The sequence below is a fragment of the Rhineura floridana genome, chromosome 1 (genome assembly GCF_030035675.1).
Source record: "Rhineura floridana isolate rRhiFlo1 chromosome 1, rRhiFlo1.hap2, whole genome shotgun sequence".
Classification (NCBI taxonomy): Eukaryota; Metazoa; Chordata; class Lepidosauria; order Squamata; family Rhineuridae; genus Rhineura; species Rhineura floridana.
Window position 1 is genome coordinate 201,760,495 of NC_084480.1, and position 21,376 is coordinate 201,781,870.

At 39.5% G+C, this 21,376-nt stretch overlaps 1 protein-coding gene across 4 annotated transcripts in view; it reads left to right on the forward strand.

Annotated features, from left to right (window-relative positions):
• LOC133366664 (cadherin-6) overlaps nucleotides 1-21,376 on the forward strand; it is a 219,986-nt gene that overhangs the window by 88,653 nt on the left and 109,957 nt on the right. Inside the window, exon 1 of one of the 4 annotated variants that reach the window (XM_061590028.1) lies at nucleotides 10,703-10,779. The exons of 2 other annotated variants lie outside the window; for them this stretch is intronic. The gene's annotated coding sequence lies outside the window, so the exon portion shown is untranslated. Of the gene's footprint in view, nucleotides 1-10,702; nucleotides 10,797-21,376 lie in introns of those variants that run through there. One more of the 4 variants, XM_061590038.1, reaches the window with a different exon arrangement.

The window sequence follows — 21,376 nt, forward strand, 5'->3', positions numbered from 1 at the left end:
TCTTATGAATGAGTTAAAGCCCCATTTGGAATCTTTCCTTAAGAATTTTGCTGCTAGATCAGGCTAGCAGTTCCTGTGCAGCATCTGGTTTGCAACAGCAGCCACTTTGATGGCAAGTTTATAAGTAAGAAATGGAGGTAACATCTTATTTGTCCCTAGTATATGGTATCCACTAAATACTGCCTGTGGGCCACCTGAAAATTGCTAGGGGCTCTGGGGGACCACTGGGGGATGCTGATCTGTTTTAATATTTTTAATTAGTAGCTGTTTTAATTGTATTAAATATGTTTTAATTACTTGTTTTAACTGTTTAATTGATAATTTCAGTGTTTTTTGTAAACCGTTTAGAGGTCTTTGCATTCAAGAGGCATATAATATTTTTTTGTACTACAAATCAAACTACAAATATAACTAATCTTTTAATAACTGTGGACTTACCTTATTCATGCGATCCTATTTTTGTGAATAAAGTTCTGTGAAGTTAGGTATAATGTTTGTCCCATTCGGCATTTATCCTGCTTCTATGTTTAGACTTGAGGGCCCTGGTCAAAATGGCCTCTCTCACTGTCATCGGGGTGGAAAAATCAAATGCAGGGCCAAGTACATATATTCTTGACAGACGGTGTGGCATTCTGTGGACCACTTGATTGGCACTTGTGAGCTACCAGTGGTCTGTGGACCACAGATTGATGCAATTAATTAGCTATATAATGAAAATACACTGGGCAACATCCAGCGCTGCATGAGCAGACTTCCGTTTATGCGACAGGGTTTCCCCTTTCTCTCTTCCCCCAATCTACTCCAGAGGATCCCCCCCACCCTCCAGAACAGATTCTGGGGATGCATGGGGGCTGCAGGTAGGAGGGGAGGTAAGTTCTGCATGTGGACAGATGTCAGTGGATTTCACCCATTAACACCAATAAAGCTATCTCAACAGACCTAAACTTTTTATAATTATTGCTTCTTAATGTATTAACTTTTCAGATGGTTACTGCTTTGAAGTTCAAACCTCTAATACAATCTTACTATACCATCAAGGGGCATTAAAATAGACACCAAGTTTTAAGTTCCTGCTTAAAACTTTTCTGTGTAGGCAAGCCTTTCCATACACATAGACATTGATCTTTTTTAATCTTTTTAGTTAGTAGCTGTTGTCATTGTTTTAAATATGTTTTAGTTACTTGTTTTAACTGTTTAATTGATAATTTCAGTGTTTTTTGTAAACCGCTTAGAGGTCTTTGCATTCAAGAGGTATATACATTTTGCTAAATAAAATAAAAGAAATATCATGACATCATAAACACCTACCCAATATAGTTTGCACCTATTTAAATATAAAGTGCTTAAAAGTTGTTAAAGGCAAGATCTGTAAAAATATTCTCACTGCCATATTCCTCTTTATAGCTGAAATCCCATTACAGTTATTAATATCCAGTTCATCTCATAAATATATTTGGGGCTAGCCCAAGACATTTTGCTGCCTGAGGCAATGGACAAGATGGTAGAACCCACCACCCCACCATTCCACATTGACTAGTCTAACAATTGAATGTTACTTCAAAACTGGCACTTGGATGGCATCTTCCATGGTGCCTGAGGGCATAAGGCTAGTTTAAGAGGTGAAGGGCAGTCTGTGTGGCACACACAGCTCTACCCTTTCAATAGAGGAAAGTGCTATTCCCCAGAATTTGCCACCTCAGGTAATTGCCTCACTCTGCCTAATGACAGGGCCCGCCCTGAAGATCATCAGCACAATTTAAGACCATAACTGATTTCTCACTGTTCCTTAGCTAACCTGGATTACATCCACTTGTATCCAATTCTTATCTAAAATACAATATACATAGAAATACAATTAAGGCAGAAAGCCTATCCATAGGTGCCCATGGGGGCGTCCCCCCAAGATAAGACATAATACCCAGATTCTGAGCTTTCATTGCACACACACACACACGCACGCACGCACACACGAGGAAGCCTCTAGCACTTACTACTGGTATGTAACACACACACTCATCGAAGGCTGCCCATAAAGGAATGTGGCCATTGTACTGACAAAGGTTTGCCTCCCCTGCTTTAGAATTACATACGAACAAATCAACCACAACATAAAGAAACGGGATAAAAGAAAATGTGCACAAGGAACTGACAGTTCATCACTGGGAGTATATAAGAGAGCTTTTCAGTTTTGCATTAATTGTAAACAGATTAAAAATAGGTTAGTCAATTAAGTGACTTTTTAAAAATAGACTAATCAAACAGTTAACTGAGACAAATAAAATAGCTTCTTATGGATGGTGTATTTTGAGGGTAACAGAGGTAACACTTAGTCTTAATTAATGTATGCAGACAAATCAGAAGATTGTCTTGAAAACATTCTCTCAGGGTCTTAGATACAAACAGTATAAACAGAACAAACAGTATAAACAGAATATGTAATAGGTGCAGGTCTACCTGTTTGATGTATTCCCTATGTGGGTTTGTGGGTTTATGTATATTGTGCTGAAGGTGTGAATAAGCCTGTAGCCATTGTTTTATGCTTGTGATAGTGAAGCATCTGGCACTGATTGGCTCAGCGGATGTGATGGCATGGCATTTTCATGGACATTCCAACTGTTCAAAACTGTCAGAATATTTACAGTTCTGTGTCTGTGAGATAAGGGAAAGGTTGTCATCTTGTCTAGGTTTAAAGCCTCAAATTGGCTCCAGGGGCAGGAGTAGGGGCAGTCTAAAGACTGGGAAGAGATTCTGGGAAGCTGGAATGTTAGATGACTAAAAATAGGTGCCAGGTAAGGCAGCTGACTGAGGAAAGGGGACCAGAGAAAAGGGTAGAGAAGAAGGCTTTAGGAAAAGGATAGAGAAGTCAGGGAACTGAGGCAACAAGAGCCTAATGAGAAAGGGTGTGCTTGAAAGACCTAAGATCAGGAGAGTCTTATGCTATTGGATGGGGAGCAGGCCTATACCCAGTGTAAACGTTCAAGGGGGGATACCAAAAAAGGAGGGGGGGAGAAAAATGTAATAAATTATTTTTTTTGTAAAAAAAAAAAAATTAGGGGGCAGAAAAACTAGGGGGGGCTAGCTCCCCCTGGCTACGGGCCTGGTGGGGAGAAACAGAAGTGCAGAGAGAATGGCCAAGATAATTTAATCAGATTTTATCCAATTTTTGTTAGGGTGCAGTTTTGTAATGTGTTTAAGGCTTCAGGTTGTATACAGTTCAGGGGGGAAAGGCAACATAAGTAACTTGAACCATGCCACACACACACACAAACACCACTTCTTCCTTGTAATGTCCAAAGCTGAACTTTCATGTCTCTCCCATAGTTAGATTTAAAAAACATTTCAGCACCAGAAACTTGCACATCATGATATGACTGCAAGAGGATCAACTCTAAAAATTATAAAGAAGTATGGAGAGTAGGAAGCATGAATCTCTTGAACTTCCTCACACATGCTATACACCCAAGGCTACTCCTGAATGCAACTGAATTATGCCATTCTTATATCATAAAGTTTGAATTATATATACATTCCCAGGGCCATCCATAGCTAATAAAGCACCTTTTGGAACAATTTAACACCATGCCTTTATGTCTCTCAGTGATTCTTTCCTGAACTTGGGAACCCACTCACCTCAGAGGATTTTCCGCTCCCTGTCATAGAGGATCAGGGAGGAGAAAGAAGCCTGAGGGGGCAGAAAAGTCATACTTTCTGGCCAGGAATATTTTACTAGATGAACACTGGAACAAAGGAGAAAGTCCAGCAGGTGGCCTCATTGCATGCAACCCCCCCCCGTCCCATACGGAGGCAGGAGATTCATCCCCCTCCCCAGGATTACCCTTGTATTATCCAGGAATATATCAAAACATTTTCACCACCATATCACTGCTCTTCCTCCTGGACATGGATAGCACTCTCAGGGGTCACAGGTGCATCTCCACCTACATGCCAATTAGGAAGTGAGAACCCCTTCTCCAGGCCATCTAAACAGGTAGGCACCAGGCTTGCAGAAGCCAAAGGGTGGAGCTGTGTCTCCTGAAGCCACCCTTACGGTGCTCCAGGTGAAGGTCCCCCACAGCCACTATATCAAGGAGTACATGAAGATCGTTGGGCCATCCAGAGCCACCATCAAATCATAGGTCACCTTAGTATCCATAGATGTGTTCTGTGGTTAGTTGGTGGCTTTGTTGGCATCCCATTTGTAAAAAATGGGGTTGTATCCAGTGCTAGTTTTATTCAGAGTAGACCTATTGAATTTCATAACCATGACTGCTTAGGTTCATTAATTTCAATGAGTGTACTCTGAGTAGAATTTAATTGGATACTGCCAATGAGGATCTGAGCCTTAGAACCAGGTGTTTGTGGTATGGCAGTGCTAGCCTGTGCTGGATCTGTGGGCTTTACTGTGCAGTCTATAGACACCAATGTAAGCTTAATTTAATAGTGGTTTGGAGAAGATCTCATGTAAAATTCATACAAATTCATGAGGATCCATTTTTTATTTACCAGATCCAACATTTACTTTCCTGCCATTACATGACTACACACACAAAAACACACACGGCAACCCTTTTGTGGTGACACCAATTGCACATTCTCAAAATTCCCAATGTGCGCACAGTCCCAAAAGGTTTGGAGACCCCTGATCTATCACAACCTTTGTTCCAGCTCTCCTTGACTCTCACTGCTTTTCAATCCTTTATTTATTCTTCCACTGTTGACTGAAACAACTGTTACGTCCATACACTGGCCCTTTGAATATCTTCTCTATGATTACAATTCAACTGCTGATTTAATTTTGATGTATTTCAGTTAGGGATCATATCCTAATTTCCAAATTAGCATCAAAATAAACACCGCCTAAGAGCCAGACACCTCCTTTCCTGAATGTTTGCACTGACCCTGATCTTGAAACTCTGCAGGGACTGGTACAAATATGCAGCATCCTATGAGTGGGGTTTTCCTGTTCATTTCAGTATTGAACAGTACCTACCATCACAACCCATACCAAATGTGCAGAGTATTTCTTGACTTTGAAATGAACAGAGACGACCCAGCATATATTGAGATTCCCAATACTTAAGATTTCCAGTATTTAAGAGATTCCCAGAATTTTGTTTGGAGACCAATGTGTTTAAATAATGTTTGAGAGTTATGTTGTAAAATGTAGAAGCCTCTTGCTGTCTGCAATTCTTCATTCTTTTACCATTTATTTGGAACAAAATCTGCCTCCCACTGCATTCCGTAATTGAATCAAACGCACTGGATAACAATATAAGTTTGAGGTTAATATATATTCCAAGCTGAAATGTCAATCTTTTTTCTAGTAACATGAAATACAATTAATTGAAAGAGAATGCATGAGTCACCTTCTCTTATTTCTGTAGTCCCTAAAGTGAAGCATAATCGTAGCAGCTAATAGAGAAGTGATATACTATAGCAGCCTCCTCCTACCCAGTGCCTTCCAGATGTTTTGAAGTACAGTGCTGGCTGATGAGAGTTGTAGTCCACTCCAAAACATCTAGCGAGCACAAGGTGGTTATCATTTTTATTTTTATTTACTGGATTTTTAAACCACCCTTCAACCCAAAGGTTTCCTCGGTGGTATATAAAATGATATCCTAATAACCATTACTCAGCACAAAACTGTTACAAAACCTTCAGCAAAACATAATTCCTACAGTAGACCCCAGCTCTAAGCTTATCTTTCCCGAAAAACCAGAAAGAACAGATATGTCTTCACTTGGTTTCAGAAGATCAGTATACAGTTGTATTGCACTGGAGTTCTCCTCTGTACATGCCCAGATTATATGCAATCCATGATAGCATATATCTTTGCACATAGTTGGGTGCATCATGGCATGTTTTGAAGACATGTTGCTCCAGAGCTAGGATTGTTTACTGGGTTCTTGGTTTTTGACAAATTTTCTTAATACATTTACTTTTTTTACAATAACTGAAGAGAACATTACAGAAGATCTGAAACCCCTTATGTACATGTATTTTTCTTTTTATGACATCTGCTAAAACGTAATAATTTCTTTTAATTTGTGATAAATAGTCTGCAACTTTGCTTTTTTTTAGCGATGTGATTTGATTTGTTATTAATTTATCCTTGAATTGTTTTATTTATTTTAATGGCTGCATTTTATTTTATTATTGTGTTTACATACAACAGATGTATGCAACCATATGCTTGATATACAAGACTTCTGTACTTTGGGGGAAAATGAATAAATGAATCTAGCATAAACAAAATCTGTTATTCTGGATTGGCCTTACCTGCTGACTTTTCCCGTTTGTGCAACTCGGAGATTGTTAGTTTGTAATGACCATTATACAAAACTGAGCAGAGCTTGGAAAAGTTACTTTTTTAAAACTACAACTCCCATCAGCCCAATCCAGTGGCCATGCTGGCTGGGGCTGATGGGAGTTGTAGTTCAAAAAAAGTAACTTTTCCAAGCTCTGAAACTGAGTTTATGTCCAGTTAATACAGTCTTACCTGCTAAATTAGAAATTTGCAATTGACAGAACCGAGTTACTCTGGCTCAGAGAAATTTCCAATTGGAAAGACACCCTCCTTTCTATGCATCTCTGCAGCTTTCTCCATTTAACCCCCTCCCTAGCATGGACAGCAACAGAGACTCTTTTGGATTCTTTCCTTAGGCACCTCAGCTAGTCACACCTCTATGAAAGCCAAGACAATCGGCAGTAAGTACCTGTGATACTTAAGAAGAGAATGCTGGCACATTAGTAGAGCCTTTGTTGCAGTTCTGTGTCTTGGCTGGCAGAGGTGTATCAGTGGGCAGAGCCAATGTTGATGCCCTTTTGGCCTTTGTTCAGTTCAAATCTGTAGTGGTTAGAGTATTGGACTATGGTTCAAATCCCCACTCAACCATGACGTTCACTGAGTCAGTCACAGTTTCTCAGCCGAACTTACTCCACAGGATTGAGAGGATAAAATGGGGATGGGAAGAGCCATACATGCCACCTTGAGTTCATTGGAGGAAAGGTGGGGCATAAATGTAATAAATAAATAAAAAATATGAACCCATGCTGATCCATTGTCTAGCAGATATTACATTCTATTGTTTTAGAATACTGTCAGACTCATTTCACCTATTGCAGCTAAGAATTTGTCCTTTGAAAATGGTGCCTCCATGGCTTGATCAACTATTCAGATGATAGGCTGGTTCAAACATAATGCTAAACCATAACTTTATATTTAGTGCTATGGGAGTAAGCCTAGCCCGACTTGTGTGCTGCTCCCTTCTCACCTGGAACAGATGTGAGGAATGTTGAAACATCATTAAAACCAAAGAAACTGTAGTTAACCTGAACTGGTTCGTTTGAAACAAGCCAACTTAACAAAACCATGGGTAGCTTTCAGCACCAGGTGATGTGGGTGGAAGGTGCTTACTTGACCTCCTGGCAGGTGAGTCACTGCTGCTTACCAAGAGTATCACCCTCTCCTTGCCTCTCCCTCGCTGTAAGCAGTAGCAACCCACCTGCCCAGAGGTCATTTTAAGTGCCTCTGTCCCACTATGCCATTGACTACTGGTAACTTTATCAATGCAAATAATTGTTTGGATATACCTTTGCAGGATGAAGGGGCTTGACTATAATTATCTGTTTTAAAGTTAGGGCTCAGCACTCTAACAAAACTCTCAAAAAAGAGTTTGCAGGCCTGTATAGAGTACATTTCCCTTACCAATGAGAAACCTCATCCAAACCCTAAACATGTGAGAGTAGTGGGAAAGTTTCTAGATAAGAAAGTATAACTTTCACCCAGGTATAAGCCCCAGAAACTTTTGGTTTAGATATTAGATCTTCAATTAGGGTTTGATAGATAGATAGATAGATAGATAGATAGATAGATAGATAGATAGATAGATAGATAGATAGATAGATAGATAGATAGATAGATAGATAGATAGATAGATAGATAGATAGATAGATAGATACACCATAAAATGGCAAAATGGCAAGGGACGGATTTGAAAGATCTAGGAAGACAAGTTGTCCCCTTTAACATGAGGCCCCCTTCAAAATGCCATCCAAAAATATTTCTGTTCTTATTCAAGAATAAACGAATATGTGACACCTAAAGAAATTTCACTCTTATTTGCTATCAGCATGGCTGGCTTTGAGGCAAACACAAGCACTTTAAAAAGCATGTCCTCCTGTGGGTTTCTGAAACAGTTTTAAAAGTGTATTTCTTTATTCAGCAATGTTAAGATTGATTGCACTGCAGCAATCTCTCCAACTGTTATCAAAACCCACAACACAGTATATATACATGCAATACAGGCAGACCTCTTGTGGGTGACCTCATACCTGTGGGTCAGTGGCATCCAGGTACACCCAAGCAATGTTTAGTCCAGGGGGAAAAAATAGGAGAGCATTTATTTTCAACAGGTGCATCATAACTACAAGTTGGGTTGTGTGCTTGACCCCAAATCGGTCAGATCACAAACACAACCACACTGTAAAACAAGATGAGTGCAGAAAGAGGAAGAAGAGAAACATATATATGGTAAACACTAGAAGTGGGTTGCATTTTGTAGGATGGAGTTCATGATGGTTTTTTCTGGAGGTTGGAAGTTTTAATATTACTGAACTTGAGTGTTGTTGTCATGTAAGCTAGAACCTAAGGTAGAGGTGAGAGAGAAAGTAGATTCAGTTCACATTTAAAACCGAATCGATCAAATTTGCACTTTCTAAAACAACATGAGAACCAAAACACAGCCCTCCTTCAAAATTCACACTTATCTAAGATAACTACTGGAGGAAAGTGATTTTATAATATGATTTAAGAGACAGGATTGTTATACATTGTAGACCTATAACTGATTTGATCTGTGACAAATGGGAAGTTAATATTTCTATGGTTATGACAGCAAGATTATTACGGAATACTGATAATGGAAGATTGGACACTGAAATTACTGGACTTAACAAGACTATTGAAGATGGAAGATGGAAGATGGAACTAATAGGGATAATAGAATAATGGCTATTGAAATTATTGAACCTAACAGATTCTGATGAGATGGATTAATCGAAATGTTTATTTTGACTATGGTTATGACAATAAGATTATTATAATTATTAATGAGATGGATTAATCGACATGCTTTTCTGGAGAAAAATTGATAGATATATTTCTTAAAGAATTGAAACCTCTCTTTGACTTTTTGTGGAAAGAATAAAGTAATGTTTATGAGATTTGATGATTAAGTAAGATAACTACTGGAGGAAAGTGATTTTATAATATGATTTAAGAGACAGGATTGTTATACATTGTAGACCTATAACTGATTTGATCTGTGACAAATGGGAAGTCAATATTTTACTTTTTATTTTTTTTTGTCTAACTATTTTTGATTTTGTTTTTTGTCTTTGAATGTTTTATGGTTTTGTTTTGTATGTTTTATGAAAATCTGAATAAAAATTATTGTAAAAAAAAAAAATTCACACTTATCTGTATTTTGTGAAACAGTTGTCCAATCAATATTTATGGAAATGCATATTTTAGGGGAAAGAGTGCATAAAAATGGATATATTCATTAAATAGCATACAAAATGCATTATATTAGGAGAAATTGCTTGCAAAAATGTGTGCATGAGTCAAAACCAAATTTTACATTGGAAGATGAGAAACTGAGATAACTGAAATTGACAAACCCTTTGATCCCTAAAATCAGAATTAGACATTAAAGAACTTGTCTGTATGGCACTTGATCTGATTATTTGACTTGTGTATTATTGATTCTTGCATTGCTGTTCCTTTGCTTTGTTATATCTGTTTGAAAATATTGAAATAATGGGTTTTTTTTAAAAAAAAGAATTAGACGTGAAAGAAACATGGGAGTACCATCCTAAACTGCAGCCCCATATCAAGTTGTAATCACTCCCCATTAGGGATGGAGTCCTCATTTTAATTCTGATCTGATTGCATTCCATCAAACAGGAATGCTGTTCCATTTTGTCTTTGGCTGTTTCTGCTAACTTCCTCTTTTATCGGATTTGACTAAAGGGGGGGGAGATTGAAATGGAATGAGTGAAAGGAACAGTGTTAATTCCACAGAGAGATAACATGGCAAGCCTAGATAGCTTCATTCACAAGGAGATTAAGGAGATTTTAATGGAGATTTTCTACCCTTTTAACCTCTCTGTAGTTAGTGTAGCATTAACCTGGTAAATGCCGACAGACAGGTTGGTGATTTTTTCCCCTAGCAACCCAGAGACAGAAACACTATGCTTGGCTCAGTCCAGTCCTTCCCCCCCTTGAAGCTTGGATTATTCCAGTGGAGGGAGGGTGACAGAGAGAGAGTGACAGAGAGAGAATGACTAACATAGAGAGAGTAAATTTCACAGCTTACAAAACATTTACAATTCTCATTTCATCTCCCTCTCCACTTTCAAAGATTTTTACAGATTTCATATTGGAGAAAGAAAAGGACAAACCACATCCAGAGAAAGGGTTAAATCACTATACAGAAATCCTGAGGACATCTGGTTTCTTCCATTGCTTCTCATTCATTACCTATTTACTCCAGGTAGTCCTCAGTTCCCAAACACTAACCTAAACCTCCCATGGGCACCACCTCCCTATACTAACTTATCTCTTTAACGATCTGTGGGAAGCATTTCTCTCCACCCCTTCTCTCTTGCAGTAAGGTTCCCAAACATATATTAACCAGACAAAAACAGAGATGCCCTTGATGCATACAAACACCAACCCGAAACAGCCTGCATTTGATGTTTCATGGCTGAGAGGTGAGAAGAAAGAATAGGTATTGGTGGACCAAAGGTGGTGTCTCCTTGTTCACTCTGTTGTTTTTGTTGTGTTGTCAGCACCCCAACCTTTTGCCCAGTGGACCCACAAGCCTATAGCTCAGTGGTAGAACATCTGCCTTGCATGCAGAAAGTCCCAGGTTCATTCCCTGGCATCTCCAGGTAGGGCTGGGACAGAGCCTCCCTGGAGAGCTGCTGCCAGTCAGTGTAGACAATACTGAGCTAGATGGACCATTGGTCTGACTTGGCATAAGGTAGCTTCTATGTTCCTAAGGCTGCTTAAATAATAAAAAACAAGGATTCTAACCAGTTTCAATTAAAAAATCCAAAAGCCTCTGATACTCACAAATCAAAAAGCTCATCAATCATTTAAAAGCCACATGGGGAAAATAGGACACAGTTAAAGTTATTACTCCACAATGCTGAGCCCTGAAAAGCCTATTCAAAGAAAAAAAAGGTTTTCCCTACGTTCTGGAAGGCCAACATAAAGTCTTCAGAGTAGTGGAGCATATTCTACAATTGGAGGTGCAACTAAGTAAGAAGTAGGTTTGCAAAGTCTTGAGATCAAAATGATGGTATCTGGAAGGGAGCCTGGAGAAGTGCCCTCTTAGTCAGGGGATGGAACCCAAAGCAAGTCCATTGGCCAGTCCTGTGTTGTTGTCTGTAATGGGCCTGAAAGCAGGACATAGCACAAAAGCCTATTCGCCGAAGGTGTGCCACTTAATAAAAAAAAAAAAGCAGAGGAGGAAATAACACCCTCCAACCTGTCTGTGGCCCTTGTTTTCTGGCAACAGGCCAGAAAAGGAAAACAAATAGCCAAGTTAGGGTTTTACTGATCAGTTAGCAATCCTAGTGAGAAGGCCCTGCACTAGATAGAAACTTAGAAAGCTGCCTTATGTGGAGTCACACCATCAGGTCATTGTCTCCACTGACTTGCAGAGGCTCTATAAGATTTCAGGGGCCTTTTCCAGTCCTACCTGAAGACAGCCCTGCAGGGTGGCACCATTTGCCAGGGTGGGGCAAATGATTGAACCGTCTCCAGAACTGTGCTTTGACGCTTCTCCTCCCGATTTTTTTGGAAAATTGTATTTTTAATTTGTGACATGACAGACAATGACAGACTCCATTTAAGGAATGACAGCTTGTTTTAAGAACAGAACAATTTAAGAATAGGGCCCTCTGAAAAATTCAGTGAATAAGACAGGGCAAGTGCACAACAAAAGCTTCATCTGGAAAAGTCCCCCAAAGTCTGCTCACTCAAGACTTTCCCTGACTGAGGGTGGATTTTTTCATTATCCCAGTCACCCTATGATAATTATGTAAGTGATCCCTGAAGAGTTAAATATTAGACTTTTGTGTTATTTGCTAGAGTTAGACTCCACCACTTGGACTTTCTTTTGCTCTGCTTTTCAGCTGTGATCTACCCAGCCAGCAGTAAAGAAGCATATTTGTTTGCCTTCAGTAAGAAGTAAGAGTTTGCTTCTTCTGCAGTTATTACTATGAGCAGAACAGTATTGGTTGCTTATTGCTAAAGGGTGAAATAAATACATAATTTAAAGTGATCTGAAAAAATATCTACCCTAAGTTCCCTTTTTCTCTTTTAAGCCACTCATTATACTTACAATCATTGTTGCTATTTCTTCTTCTTTTTCTTGACTGCTTGCTGGAAAAGGATGAAAATATCCCTAGAGGAATAGAAACGGTGTGCTATGCACACTATAGTTAGCTGGCTGGACACCTAGGTTATCACTCAAGCATAATTTCTGATTTTCCCAGTGTGTGCAGCTCAGCATGAGGCCTTTTCAGGGTTTATGAGCAGAACAATCAACCCAGCAATCAGTTAAAAAAATCCAGTTGCTTAGTTAGTCCTTTATATAGCAATCAGTTAAAAAGCTGTTTGTAACAGGAAGGAAAATCTAAAGGTCAGGAACAAGACTTCGAAAGAGGGGCCCTCAAGGAGGAGTTAACATTTGGCATCCCCTTGTTCATTGTATCCTTAACATCCCTTTTTCTTTTGAAACAAAAATATGCCAGTCATTTAATTCCTGGTGTTCATGTTATATGTGAATAGAATAGAAATGTGGCTGCCCCCACCTAACCAAGAAGGCTGGCTGCAGGGCTGCCTGGAAATGCCATGGATTGAAACTGGGATCTTGTACATGTAGAGCATATGCCCAACTACTGCTTTCCCCATGAAAGATATAATGTTCTAATGTTATACATGATATGCTAGTATACGCTTATATTAGGGTAAATATGGTAAATAGAGACTGAAGGGAGGGGAGTGAGTGAGTTGCTGTATGTTGATTGGCTGAGTGAATGGGGATGGTGGTTTTTATCTGTGTGTAAGGCAGCTGACAGATATGAGAGAGATAGGGAATAGTTCTTGAGAATGGAGCTAAATCTTCAGTTGGTTTTGGAAGGGAGGTTAGTAGAGGGTAGAGGGTAAGAACATAAGAACATAAGAAGAGCCTGCTGGATCAGGCCAGTGGTCCATCTAGTCCAGCATCCTGTTCTCACAGTGGCCAACCAGGTGCCTGGGGGAAGCCCGCAAGCAGGACCCGAGTGCAAGAACACTCTCCCCTCCTGAGGCTTCCGGCAACTGGTTTTCAGAAGCATGCTGCCTCTGACTAGGGTGGCAGAGCACAGCCATCATGGCTAGTAGCCATTGATAGCCCTGTCCTCCATGAATTTGTCTAATCTTCTTTTAAAGCCATCCAAGCTGGTGGCCATTACTGCATCTTGTGGGAGCAAATTCCATAGTTTAACTATGCGCTGAGTAAAGAAGTACTTCCTTTTGTCTGTCCTGAATCTTCCAACATTCAGCTTCTTTGAATGTCCACGAGTTCTGGTATTATGAGAGAGGGAGAAGAACTTTTCTCTATCCACTTTCTCAATGCCATGCATAATTTTATACACTTCTATCATGTCTCCTCTGACCCGCCTTTTCTCTAAACTAAAAAGCCCCAAATGCTGCAACCTTTCCTCGTAAGGGAGTTGCTCCATCCCCTTGATCATTCTGGTTGCCCTCTTCTGAACCTTTTCCAACTCTATAATATCCTTTCTGAGATGAGGCGACCAGAACTGTACACAGTATTCCAAATGCGGTCGCACCATAGATTTATACAACGGCATTATGATATTGGCTGTTTTATTTTCAATACCTTTCCTAATTATTGCTAGCATGGAATTTGCCTTTTTCACAGCTGCCGCACACTGGGTCGACATTTTCATCGTGCTGTTCACCACAACCCCGAGGTCTCTCTCCTGGTCGGTCACCGCCAGTTCAGACCCCATGAGCGTATATGTGAAATTCAGATTTTTTGCTCCAATATGCATAATTTTACACTTGTTTATATTGAATTGCATTTGCCATTTTTCCGCCCATTCACTCAGTTTGGAGAGGTCTTTTTGGAGCTCTTCGCAATCCCTTTTTGTTTTAACAACCCTGAACAATTTAGTGTCGTCAGCAAACTTGGCCACTTCACTGCTCACTCCTAATTCTAGGTCATTAATGAACAAGTTGAAAAGTACAGGTCCCAATACCGATCCTTGAGGGACTCCACTTTCTACAGCCTTCCATTGGGAGAACTGTCCGTTGATTCCTACTCTCTGCTTTCTGCTTCTTAACCAATTCCTTATCCACAAGAGGACCTCTCTTCTTATTCCATGACTGCTAAGCTTCCTCAGAAGCCTTTGGTGAGGTACCTTGTCAAACGCTTTTTGAAAGTCTAAGTACACTATGTCCACTGGATCACCTCTATCTATATGCTTGTTGACACTCTCAAAGAATTCTAATAGGTTACTGAGACAAGACTTTCCCTTGCAGAAGCCATGCTGGCTCTGCTTCAGCAAGGCTTGTTCTTCTATGTGCTTAGTTAATCTAGCTTTAATAATACTTTCTACCAGTTTTCCAGGGACAGAAGTTAAGCTAACTGGCCTGTAATTTCTAGGATCCCTTCTGGATCCCTTTTTAAAGATTGGCGTTACATTTGCCACTTTCCAGTCCTCAGGCACGGAGGAGGACCCGAGGGGCAAGTTACATATTTTAGTTAGCAGATCAGCAATTTCACCTTTGAGTTCTTTGAGAACTCTCGGGTGGATGCCATCCGGGCCCGGTGATTTGTCAGTTTTTATATTATCCATTAAGCTTAGAACTTCCTCTCTCGTTACCACTATTTGTCTTAGTTCCTCAGAATCCCTTCCTGCAAATGTTAGTTCAGGTTCAGGGATTTGCCCTATATCTTCCACTGTGAAGACAGATGCAAAGAATTCATTTAGCTTCTCTGCAATCTCCTTATCGTTCTTTAGTACACCTTTGACTCCCTTATCATCCAAGGGTCCAATTGTCTCCCTAGATGGTCTCCTGCTTTGAATGTATTTATAGAATTTTTTGTTGTTGGTTTTTATGTTCTTAGCAATGTAGAGAGGCTGGGCTTACTTATAGAATTTGAGGAAAACTTAGTGAGTGTAACTTGCAAGAAACTAAGGAACATTAATCTGTAACATGCTTTGAGAACCTGAGTTTTAAGTATTCTTGTTTACATGTATAACTTCCATTGAATAATCTGGTTTAAACACACAGCTGGTTCTTGGCTAGCTGTCACAAAGAACACATAAATTGGCAAAAGGTAAACACAGATTGAAACAGAAACTTGTGATGGCAGCGGAATTTACCCAGAGATAGATTATAAGAGGTCAAGCCGTTTCTGGGTTCTTTAGAGGATATAAAGTCACCTGGGGAGGTTGAGGCTTTCCTGTTGCCTGGGCACTGATAGCCGGGCCTGGGGAATTAGGTTGAAGTCCCTATAAATAGCATTGATATACTGTGGTGTGATGGAAAGATCTGTCTATTTCAATTCTCTCAGTTTCTCATTTTTTTCCAATCTTAAATTCAGGTTTTTACATTTCTACAGCAACTGAGGATTCTTTTTTTAAGAAAAAAATCCTCATTAAAATTATCCAGCATTTTAGCACACTTTTCTCCTAAGAAACACCTTTTTGTAGATAGCTTTGACTAATGTACACATCTTTACAAACCATTTCTTGTCATACAATGCATTTTGGCATGTTATTTTCACTCATATATTCATTTTTATGTACACTTGTCCCTGATATATGCATTTTTGTAAACATTGGTTGGAGAACTGCATTGCAAAATTCAGATAAGTGCAAATTTGGAAGGATGGCTGGGTTTCAATTCTCATACTGTTTTGGAAAGTGTGAATTTGACAGATTCAGCTTGAAATGCAAACAGAATCAAATTTTTTGCCCATTCCTAGACGTGAATAATAAAAATGTGTTTCTACTTGCTCTAGGCAGAGTATGTGCATGGGAGGCAAGATAATTAAAGGAATACAAAAACTGAGCAACTTTTATAGAATCAATTCTGTGTCAGAAAGCAACTATCATTGAAAGTAAGAGAGGGAAAGGGAGGAACTGCGATTGCTGAGAGTAATAAGCTGGAAGCTACATATTTGCTCCAACCTTTCTCCTAAAGATTTTTTCATTACACTTTAATGCGGTTTGGTGGAGGAAACAAAAGATCGATCCTATAAATTAAAGGTTTAAAAGCTAGCTTAAGAAGAAGGAGAAGAAAACAGGAGATTAATTCCATTGCAAATTATTTATTTGTTTTGAGGGGATGGGGGTAGGGCTTCTACCTTCCATTCCACTGTTGACTGGAAAGTGAACTAGAAAAAAATAAGTTAGTTTAAATGGAATAAATTATTCTAAGGCGAATGTGGACAGTGCTATACTTTTGCAGCTGACTATAGAGAAGTAGTGAAAACCAAGGCAGCCGTTGCATCTAAGTTTCCATTTCAGTATATCTGAAACCTAGCATTACTTCCGGAATTATTGCTATTGCTGGTTCTGTGTAACCCCTAACAGCCATACAATTCTCCTCAATAAGCATCTTCCCCCCACCTCTACCCCCAGCACACAGGTACTCATATTAGATATTCTGCAGGCCTTACCCTTCACACATGAAACCATTTATATACTGCCTTTTGGCTCTGTAACATGAAAACAGCTATGTAATTAAAACCAGGGGGCATGAAAATAAACCAATACAAGCAAATCGCAAACAGGCAAGAGTGTTAAGGAGTCAAAAACATGGTAGAAGAAAAAACACTTAACTGCCCACCTTAAAAAACAAAACCCTTGGGAGGGAGTTCCACAGTTGGGGTATTGCTACCAAAAAGACCATGGCTCACTCACTGTTTCGCTCTTAGTGGTGGAATGCAGAGCAGGGCCTGTGGAAGATGAATGTAATTGGAAGAGATGGTTAATGTAGGAGAAGGTGGTCCTTTATTTATTCGGATTCCCAGGCTGCCTTTGTGCTGCCAAGAGTTCAGGTTAACAGTCATGAGACTGTGAGGCAGGCTAGGGCTAAGAGATTAAGGGGTGTTCAGATGACCCCCTTGTAATCACTGGAGCACAACAGCCATTCCATACGATTTGGAGTTTACAACATCATCACCATGTTGACAGCATGACAATTCTACCCAACCTTTGACCCTAGTGTCAGATAATTAACTTCTCAGCATGAATGTTCTATTTAGCTGTTGTGATCTAGGACAAGGATGGTGACCCTATGGCCCTCTGGATGTTATTGGACTACAACTTCCATCATCCCTGACCATTGGTCGTATTGGCTGGGACTGATATGAATTGAAGGTCACACACCCCTGCTTTAATTGCACAACCATCAATTCCTAATAAATATGAAATAACAGATACATTATTGGTTGTCTTCAATGCTCTCTTAATTTGTCAGTTTCTTCAGGTAAATTAAATAGATGAGAAAATCAGATAAATTTCCTGGATGAGGACAAAAGATGTGCCTAACACTAGCTACAGGTATTGCCTGTGACCTTAATACATATGCTGTATCTCCTGAATTATACTTCTGAATTATTCTAATTATCTGTGCAATTGATTACCTACCTTAGAGTAGCCTTCCGGTGAGTCCATAATTCTTGTTTTTTAGTTCTTTGGAGGTATTGTGGAGCATTATTTAATGTGAAAAGTATGTATTTATTTTTCAAACTCCTTAAAACAAATCTAACTTGAGAAAAACAAGACAACTTTATCTGTGTTTATTTTAAACTTCTTAACATGCTAAACTGTATAAAGTATGTTTTTTGGGGGGAGGGTGGTTAGAAGGGCATTTCCAAGTCATGTCTGAAATGAAATAATGAGCAATTAAAAGTCTTGGTTTGTTAACAAGTTCTCAAAAAGTCACTATACAATATATAATAGTTTGCAATATGGATAATAATAGGGGACAGTGCTTCAATTCAGGTAACTAATTTGACATGTTGTCTATTAGAGCCACCATAGCCTCTTGTAATAAACCTCTACACTGTTCTAATTCTGTATATAATTAGTTACTTACCTTAGAGGGGCCTTGCACTGAGTCAGTAATGAGTGTTTATTCAGCTCTTTAACAGTATGCTTAAAACTTAATTTACTTTCTTTGGATTATATGAAGATTAATAATCAGTCTGTAGTTCAAAGATAGCAGTATGCTATCTCTCAAAGTGTGTGGTCTGTCTGTGTGGAATGTATTATTAAAGCTGAACTCAGACGATGAGAGAATGACCCATATAGTCTTGAGCCCTCTCCTCCTCCTTCCTTCTTTGTCTCCCAGACATGGTTCAATTATTGTCTTTTGATCAAACCATAGTTTGCTATTTTGTCCAGACCAGCAAGCTCTCCAAAAAAGATGATCTTAAACCGCAGTTGGATCCTAGTTTACAATTCATGTTGTGTGAGTCTCCTGAAGTAGAGTTTGCTGGTTTGGACATAATGACATACTATGGTTTGATCAAAAGAAGAAGTAATTGATTAGGCTATACATATGAAGAGAGGAAGAAGAGGTGGGGAGGGAGCACTAGACCATGGCTCCTTCCTCTACCTCCAAGAATTCAGCAATAGCCCCTTGTTGAATTTGGTGATATAGGACTAGGACTATATTAAATACCTATTACCCTACAAGTCATAAAGTGTGGTTCAGTACAAAGATTACTAGATGTTGTTATCTTCTTTATGGATAGAAGTTCAGAGCCTTTAATTTAATTTATCATATTATTTTCCCTGACCTTATCGAAGGAGCTCAAGGTTGCATATATGAGCTTTCCCCCATTTTGTCATCACCACAACTCGTATCTAAATTATCTGCTTAGGTTGAGATGTAGTGGCCTATAATCACCCAGTACACTTCTTGGCTGAGAGGGCTTTTGAACCCAGATCTTCCTAGACAAATTCTAACAGTTATATATTAAGACATATCAGCAGGTGAGACTTAGCTATTGCTGGTTCTTTTCATTAAGAGATGGAAACCAGCTTGGCTGTCAGTAAAGGATCATTATATCCAAACAGAGAGGTTTCACAGGAAAGTTGATCAGGCTGTCTGTGGACCTGATGTCTCTCGTGCCATCAGCTAAAGGCAGATGTGATTGCACATTGGCTACCCAGGGTTGTAGCTGTAAAGGTGGGCTGTAAATCAGAAGAATTAAGGGTTGTGTTCAACAAACTCCTACTTAGAGTAGACCCATTAAATTAATGAACCTAAGGTAGTCATGTCTATTAACTTCAGTGGGTCTACTCTGAATAGGCTAGTATTGAATACCACCCTAAGTGTTAATTCAGATTACTTTCTCCAATTTTTCTTGGATCCCGTTTCTCCATATATTACCCTTGTCCACGTGTATTTCTCGTCTCTTATCTCTGCATCCCCAAATCCTGCACTGTCACTCAGTTGTGTAACAGGAATTGTGCTGCTTGTTGCTGTCATCTCTGCACATCCACATTCATTCTTGGCCAAGATGGCCAAGTGTCCTACCTTACAAAGTACATTCCACTGTTTGAAGGGCTGTTGGAGGACAGTCATCCATTTCAAGATGTCCACTGTTTGAAGGGCTGCCGAGTCTTAAGTTTCGTTTAAAAATAAAGAGCCACAAGCATAAAGAGCAGGAGTCTTGAAGGTACCCATCAACAACTAGCACCTGGGCAGCAGACTGAGCAGGCGGGCCCACAGGTTACCTGGTCATAGTCACCCCCTACTCTGGTGAGATGCATTGTACTTCTATTTAAATTATGGTGATTATTGATCTATACGTATAATTTTACATATGCAAATTGGATGCAGATCTGTGCCCTCTTGGGCATCTCCAGTACGAAGGATCTGGGGCAGGTGATGGCAAAACCCTCTGCCCAAGATCCTGGAGAGAAGCTGGTAATCAGAACAGACAATACTAGATGTCGTCAGACCTAGCATAAGGCACCTTTCAATTCCACTTTGCCATTCTTATTGGTGAGAGGTATTTTGGGTGCAGGGGTCTTTTTCTCAGCTGAAAAAGGCTGCAGCTTACTCATACAGTTTATTACTTCCTCTTGCCTCTCTGTTTCTAGATAGCAAAGTATCATGTCCATCCCAACAAAGTAATTCAGGAGGAGGATATGCAATCAATCCCAGAGGTGTGGAACAATATTACAGAATACACATCTTGCACCTGCGAAAAACATAAAAGTCAGGGTGTGGGTTTTTTTTAAAATCATACAGTCCTGCTTCAGTCCTGCAATAGCCATGGATAACTGGATGGAACTGCCAAAGCATGTCCAGGCCAAGTCTTCTCATAGAATCATAGAATAGTAGAGTTGGAAGAGGCCAGAGCTTGGAAAAGTTACTTTTTTTAAACTACAACTCCCATCAGCCCCAGCCAGCATGGCCACTGGATTGCGCTGATGGGAGTTGTAGTACAAAAAAGTAACTTTTCCAAGCTCTGGAAGGGGCCTATAAGGCCATCAAGTCCAACCCCCTGCTCATTGCAGGAATACACTGTTCTCACTGTTATGAACAAGAGAATGTGATATGAACTTTCGTATGGATGAAGAAAAGAGCCTTAGAATAACACAGCAGGGAGAACACCCAATCTGAATAGGGTCAATGGAAAACAGCACCATCACTTACCATTGCTTTTATACTAGTTAGATGTGATGTTTGCACACATTTCCAAGGAACACAAGCAGGTTAGTAAAGGATAGTAACTGCAGGATTTCTGTGATGAGTACAGTGCACATAGATAATTTCATTTGTATGGATTCCAGTCAAATTCAGTACATTTCTGAGAACTTGTGAAGATGCCACTTGAGTGGAATCTGATGTAAGAAGCATGGCCTATCTCTTCCTGACTCATAAGCAATATGCTTTTAAATTGCCCCTTTTGTCAGAACTAGCATTGCACAGTTAACATCCAAGAAATTCTGCTTTATAAACCATGTTACCACCTGGTGTGCAGATAATGAGTGTTTTAACTGTGCTTACAGTAAGGGGATTTTTTTTAATCCATTCAGACAGTACACTAGTAGTTACAGCAAGCAATAGGGAGAGTATGGTGAATTTTATAGCTCTCGTCAAAAAAAGCCAAAAAATAAAATAAAATAAAATACAGTAACACCTCAGTCAACAAATACTCCAGGAAGGAAGCTCCTTTTAAGGGAGGCTTTTTTAAAGGTGAAACTGACCGGCTTTGCTTTGCTGTGGATATGCTTTCAAGCCTGTGCCTTAGCT